The sequence below is a fragment of the Rousettus aegyptiacus genome, unplaced genomic scaffold (genome assembly GCF_014176215.1).
Source record: "Rousettus aegyptiacus isolate mRouAeg1 unplaced genomic scaffold, mRouAeg1.p scaffold_m13_p_6, whole genome shotgun sequence".
Lineage (NCBI taxonomy): Eukaryota > Metazoa > Chordata > Mammalia > Chiroptera > Pteropodidae > Rousettus > Rousettus aegyptiacus.
The window spans coordinates 39525056-39532693 of record NW_023416309.1 but is presented as its reverse complement, the minus strand read 5'-3'; positions in this window follow the sequence as shown (position 1 = coordinate 39532693).

Below are 7638 nucleotides of genomic sequence, written 5' to 3'. Positions count from 1 at the left end.
GCCTGGCCTTCTAAAGTTTGGTCCCAGTCTACTTTCACAACTCTTACAGATCTCTTCCCAGCCCCGTACAGACCTCCAAGCTCATTTCAAATGCCTGACTCTTGCTCAACCCGTTCCAATCTCTGGAACTGCTACTCTTCTGAGGAGTTAAATTCCAAGCAGCCTTTCCCATTGAGTTTTTCCTGTACTTTCTCAACTGAGAAAAGTGACCGACCACTGTTTACACTCCTGGCACCTGCTCACGGAAACCCACTAGTTCCTGTAGGCCACTGTGACAATAAAAATGTCCCTGGTTGAGAACCACTGGTTGGATGCTGTTCTCTTACCTTTCCCCCACTTCCTGATTTTCTCTATACATTACCAATATACCCCAGAACCTTTTCTTCACTTTCCTCAAAGTCCTTAGTTTCTGGCTAGAGTCTGTGAGGAAAAACGACAAAAATTACAATAACAATAATAAATGACATCCCTTAAGTACCACTATCTAGATACTAGATACTGTTTTAAGTTCTTTATATATATTAATTCATTTAATCCTCACAAAAATCTATGAAATAGTATTACTATTATCCCCACTTTTTAGATGAAGAAAGTGAGGGAGAAATTAAGTAATTTGCCCAAGGTCACCTGTGTAGTAAGTCGTTGGTAAAACAGCACAGCAGGAAGCACAGACTTTTGAATACCAACCTGCTACCAACTGGTTGTGTGACCTTGGCCAAATTACTTCACCTCTCTGAACCTCGATGTCCTCATTTGTAAAGTGGTAATAATAATAATTCATGGGAGGGTGGTCTTGTGAGATGAACTCAGTTAATATACAATAGTGTTTGACACAAAGCAACTTTCCCTTTCTGCATCTTATGTTCTCTACTCAGAGCCCACTTCAGACACTTAAAAATTGTGATAATGGTAATGCCTCACATTTGAACTCAGGCTTTCGACCGCCACACTACACGGCTGCCCACACTATTCCATTAAGCCCTCCAAGGCCATGCTCTGACAGCTGTCCTTCCTTTCCACCAGTGAGGCCTCTCACTGTCTTCACAGTGTCCTGGCCTCTAGGCCCCTGAGACTGCTGTGAGCTGGTTGCACCTGGCTTGCTTGCTCCATGCTGCTCTCAGAATACGGAACATCAGACCTGACGCAAGGCAAAGCCCAGCCCAGCTTCACTGAGACCTGGGCCTACTGGGCCATGTATCAGATGTCCAGACTACCCACCCATTCCTCTGTGTCCTTGCAGCTCAGTCCCACTCTGGCCACACTTACTTGAAGGAACTGACCTCAACTTTGATTCCTACACTTATGGCAAAGCCTGGGCCCAACAGGAGTCCCCTTTACCCCTTTCTTCCCACCTAAGGCTTTTGACCTCTTCCAGGCCCTGGTTTCCTGTCCTTCCTTTTTCCCTTCTAGAACCTGGGTCTTTCCAGTATCTGCTCTTTCTAGTAGCTTCAATCTTTTCTTCTCCCATAGCTCTTTCTCCTTCATCCTGTCTACAAATTTGCTCCTTTAACCGATTAACAAAGCTTTGCTACAGCTTTTCAAAATATGGGCCTGTCTTCTGTGTATTTCTCAAAGAATAACCTAGTTGTCTACACTTGCTGCCCCTATTTCCTCTCCACCAACTCATTCTTTAACTCCTATCATTCTGTTGACCTCTTAGTCACCAACTGTAATGACCTTCACTAGGTCATCACCCCCACCCTCCTGCAACAAATTCTTCAGAGTTTGAACCTGTGACCTCCTTCCTGTGTCCCTATCTAAGTGACCTCTATGCCCTTGCTTCCACTTCTATTTACCTGGGAAGTACTTCTTTGGCATGTTTGCGCCTGTCCCTGCAACCCTCTTCTTTTCTCTTTCCCCGTCTCCTTGGGTGCTCTCATCTTTTCCTCTAGCCTCAGTCCTCACCGTACCTACTATGAGCCTAACCCTGAGTGTCTTTCCTCTGGCTTCCAGCCTTGTACCATCTGCTGCAGCCAGACCTCCTTGCCCTCTTACACTCTGCCCTACAATGATCCCAGCCCCCCTAACCAAGCTAGTCTCTTTACTGTCCTCCAAATCTTGATGGATTCACTCCTCCATAGTTTTGCTATCCTACAGACAGACCAACATGCTCCACACTCTCAATATTTTTTTCTTCATTTTCCATAAAATCATAGAAAAAAGAACTAAAAATAAATCCTACCCATTTTAAGGTGCAGCTCCAGCTGCCATCTTCTAGGGAGCCTTCCTGTGTAGGTACTCACCCACCTCTGACCTCCTAGGTGTTTACTGGCAGAGCCAACAACGTACTGTTGACTCTACTGAATCTCCCTTTTCTCTAGGTAATGTGTGAGTCTTGTCTCCCACACCAGGCTCTGGGATCCCAAGAGGCTTAGAAAGTGGAGTGTTCACACAAGGTGTCTATTCCCCAGGACAATCTGAGGGAGACCGCATCAGATGGTATCTAACTTCTCTCCAGCTCTGGTGTCCAAGAATTTGGAATTTAAGGATTCTTTCTAGACTGTTCCTCTGGGGAGGCCTTCAGAATTTCTGGAAGGTGTTTTCAGTTAGCAGACATCCACATGCTCAGGAGCTGCTAATAAGAGTGCCCCCTTTGGGGAGCTGAGGAGAAACCAGGCAGGTCAAAGATTCTGTGTGTGGAGGTAGAGGAGAGGAGAGTGTCCTGAAGATTGACTCCCTCTCCTCAAGTCAGTCAGGAAATCCAGAAAGGGGCTTTTGAAAATCTCATTGCATTAAGCTAACCTTCCCCCCCCCCCCCGCCACCCACCCACATGCACACGCACATGCGCACGCACATACTTCACCTCTATCTCCTGGGGGCAGAGAGTCCCCCAGAAGCTCCTAAGGAACATCCTCCTCCCCTTTCTCCAAAAAAGAACAGTCAGAGGCCTGGGCTCAAGGCCTCACCACAAATCACAAAGCATGGCTGCCCCCATGGGGTTTCATTGAGCATTGCAGTCTCCATCACTTCTTGGCCCCATCATGATGTAACAAACCTCTACCTCCAGCTCCCCAAGAAAACACTAACGTACTCCACTCCATCATCTCAGCTCCTTCCCGTCCCAGTGTGTTCTGACCCCATGCCCTTCAACATCACATTACACTCAACACTCCAATACAGTGACACACCCTCACTGCCCCACCACTAAAGGTCCCCCATCCCTGGTGCGAGCACCCCAACTCTTCTATGCCTTCTGTACATCCAATCTTCTCAGGTCTCAAAATCCATTCTGAGCTTATATATTGGGTCCCACCTCCAGACTTGTCCTCCCTCTCCCACCACCTTGGCTATAGTCATCTGGAGAACAAGCTTGTGTATTGTCAGCTCAGCACCATGATTGCCATTGTCCCTCCTGTGGGCTCTGAGAAAAAGAAATGTATACTAAGTAGCCTTGTATGTCCTAGGTCGGTTTCTCAAAATGTGGTCAGAAGACCATGGACATCAGAATCGCCTAGGGAAATTCGTTAAAATGAGATTCCTGAGTTCCACCAAGAACTACTGTGGTGATTCCCCTACCAGTCCAGAATCATTGCCTTAGATGCCTTATAATTCTATGAACTTGCCAGTGTCATTCTACCTCAAAACAGGTAGGAGGAACCCCAGACAAAGCTTAGATAAGTTGGTGACAGTCATACACGCTGCCAGTGGCAGGGGATTCACGCTAGTTCATGACCCCACAGGGAGATGGAGCTCTTTGGTGCCTAGGAACCCTTCTGCCATAGGAACAGCCCTCTGCACTGTGGGCTCAGTGTTAGGCAGACAACAGGCCCGCGCAGTGTAGCTAAGGCCAGAATGTGTGGCCCTAACAGGCCCAAATCTGGAGTTCACATGTTTGTGCCACAAACTTTCCTACACCGCAGTCACTTTCTTGTCACACAAGAGTACCAGGCCAGACGTGCCTAAGCAGAGCGGCCCTGCGAGCTCCCTGCACTGGGGAGTGCGGGAAGCGCAGCTGAGACCATGCCGCCCAATCCTCTGGTCATTGGCTCGATATCCCCACGTGGAGCGAGGGCGCCACTCTGTGCCTGAAGTAGGGACTGCACGTCCTGAGGGAGGGTGCTGGAAGGGTGGTACTTGAGGTCCAAATTTCCCACTTCGCAGACCAGTTTTCAACACATTCCTACGCTAATCCCCATCCTAGACATTCAAAGTAACTCCTAATCCCTGGACTTCAGGAAGGCTTGGAATGAGAGTCACAGGCCAATGTCTCTGGGTACTCAAACAGACGTGAGGAAAAGCAGCCCCCATATTTTCTTTCAAATCCCAGAAAATTGCTCCAGGTACAATGGTCTTTGCCCAGGTCAGATTATACACCCCTGCCCTTCATTCTAGAACCTCAGCCACCATAGAATTTCTGGGAAAGTCTGGTAGTATTCAGAACCATTGCCATGCTGGCTGGCTGCTTGTTCAAAACATTTTCTCATTTGTCTCCAACCTCCTTAAAACAAAGACCTCAGAATTGGACCCAGTATTCCAGGTGGCCTGATAATTCCAGAAAGCAGTGGGGTAAGCACCTCCCTTGACCTGGTTGCTCTTTTTTGGTTAATGCAATTTGTGGCTGTATTAGAGGTTTTAGCAGTCACATCACACCGTTGACTCATATTGAGCTTGCAGTCAACTAAACCCCCAGGTCTTTTCATCATGAACTGATGTCAAGCTGGGCCTGCCCCTCATCTAGTACTTATGTCATTGATTTTGTTTTAACCTGAGTGCAGGACTCTACATTCATCCCTGTTAAATTTAATCTTGTTGGTTCCAGCCTGTTGAAATCGTTTTGAATCCTGATTCTTTCATGCAAAGTACTGGCTGCCCCTCCTAGCTCTATTACCTGCAAACTTGATGAGCCTGCTGTCTTGGTCAGTTGTCAATAAAAATGTCAGACAGGACACAGGCCCAGACTGAGCCCTAAGTCATACTTCTGGAGACTTCCCTCTAGTCTAGGCTGACATGGATCCATTTATCAACCCTCACTGAGTCTGGCTCTTCACCAAGCTTCGTGAGCATTTGGTTCAGATATTTCTGCTACATCTACAGATACTGTGAGAGGCTGTCAGCTGCATTGCCAGAAATTTCTCCTGCCCTGGGCTGTAGCCCCAACATCAAGGCCATGCCCCCTTTTAACTCTCTAAACCTCAAGCATCATTATTTAACCATACCTTCAGGGGATTATACACTCCCAACGGTGCCCCCTCCTGCATCTCTTGAAGTGTAAGATGTTTCTGAATTTTAGGACCTCCCTGGGTGTAATCAACTTTACTATTTCCTATCCCATCACCCCAGTGCCTCCACTGAGACCTTATTCTTACACTTAAAATTCTCTCTTGTAGCCTTCTCCTCTGCCTACAAATATGTGTGGTGGTCTCCCTCACCTAAATCACCTTCTACTAGCTCCCTCCTTAAACTGTGGTTGGTTTCTATCTCCAAAAATCCAAATACTTCCAACCTCACCTCCCATGTCTCCTGAACCTTCAGCAATCTTCCATCCCTCAGCTGAGTAACTACACTGCCCAGACAGTGAGCAGTGATAGTAGAGATGGGGTCGGGGTTTGGGAGTCAGTCAGAAGATTCACAACCAAGCCTGAGAAATCAGGTATATTCAGGTATGGAAGCTTAATAAAGAGAGAGCCTAGGAGCCCTGATGCACCAAAGTGAAGCTGTGGTCAAATTACAAGGTGCTCAGGAAGTTCACGGGAACTGAGACATGAAGTTAGAGCTGAGGCAAACTGGGCAAGAGAAGACTTAGAAAGGTCTGGTCACAGACAAGAGGAGCAAACAGATAAGTGTGAGTCTGGAAATTTCTTACGTATCTTCTGTAAGGGCTGAAACCAGTCCTGGGCTCAGGTCAGATGGAAAAAGACAGCCTGGCTAAAGTAGGGACAAGAAGAATAGAAAGGCAGGGCCTACACTTTTCCTGACCTCTAATCCCAGACTATAAACCAGCCATTAGGAACCCAGAGAACTTCTAGTTCAGGGGTAGCACACTCAAAAATCTATGTAGGCCAGAGAGGTCACAGAAGTGATCCAAACCAGGTATAAAGTACCAAAATGAGGAGTGGTGACTATGGCAAGCTGGAAGGAATATGACCACAGGGATAGTAGCTGTTTGCCTCCAGCCAACTGTAGTCATATGGGAAATGTGATTTTATTGTTGCCAGATCTTTTGATTTTCCAGATAAGCCAAAAATCTGGTTGTTGTTTTTTAGATGAAAGTTTATCTTAAATGTTGCCAACTAATTAAAAAGCTTTCAAAAACATGTCTGTAGGCTGCCATATTAACTGCTGCCAGTTGCCTGATACTTTGAGAGCTAAGACACCTGGGTTTTTGGTAACACTACATTTGGAGTCTCCCTGAGATTTTTTTGCTATCCATGAGGGTTTTCTGTTTGAAAATAATTACCCAGAAATTACAATGGTTTTAAAAGTTATATTCAATTTTTAAAGTTACATATTCAAAATCCTAGTTCTTGTCTAAGCTTTTAAGTTCAATTTCTACAAACCTTATTATTTTGCTTATAAAACAAAGGAGTTTGATTTAATATAAGGTTAATGTTTTATTTCCTTAAGGACTTCATTTATCTAAAACAAACCTTCCCAAGTACTTAATTACTATGTCTCCAATAAATTGTTTATAAATACAGCGCATCTTAAATCATTTAAGTACTCCAAAACTATACAGAAACTTAGCAAGATTTCAACTTAAAATTCAAGTTGAAATACTTAGCACTTTTTAGTTGGTATTACAAGGTCAACCTGTCAAACTTAGAGGCAAATTCTCTTCCACGTCAAGGACTTAAGATACAAACTACAAAGTACACACAGCAACGCTATAGGTTTAATGTTCTTAAACATGTCGATCCCTCAGTCTAAGTCCTCTGGCATTAAAAGATGCTTACTTATCAAGGAAATGAGTGATGCTGTCCCATATTATTTTGGAGGTTGCCTTCTCAGATGGTTGAGGTTGCAATGCAACCAGAAAGAAGGTTTGGGCCATAGACTGGGTTCCAAGAAGGGACCCAGAAAGTCCTACTTGCGGCCTGTGAAAGCCCAATCACAGGGCCTCCATTACTTAAAGAGGTGGTCACCCTGCTCATATGCCTGGGTTTAATGCCCTTCAGTACCTAATTGCATTTTCTCACAGAAGTCTAGAACCTTACCTAGGCTGCCATATACCTTGATTGGGAGGTACATTGCCTTGGCCTTGAAAACACTTAGATGTCTTTCTGTCTTAATGATTTCTGTCTTCTTTTTATATTCTTCCTTTCTGAGAGGGTCATACCCTTACAGGTATTAAAATGACAGCTAGTTGAGGGCAGGACTTCTCTCACAACTCTTGATTTATAGTCACAATTCCTAAGGTTCTCCTGCAGAACTCTGGTCTCCTCACCCTTAGTTCACTGTCCTGTCCTCCATTCCACACTGCCCCTTCCGCCTGACTGGTTTCACCCTCTAGCACGCAGCACCCACCTTTTTTTTCTTTCTTCTTCATCCTTTTTTCACCCACCCCTTGTCAACTAGTTGACCACAGGATCCCTACTTCCTCTCCAATCTTGCAAACTTCTGCCTCCTTCTCCAAGATTCTTTTCATCATCCTCACACTCCAATTATTTTAGGGCAACTGATCTCACCTTACAAAAGGG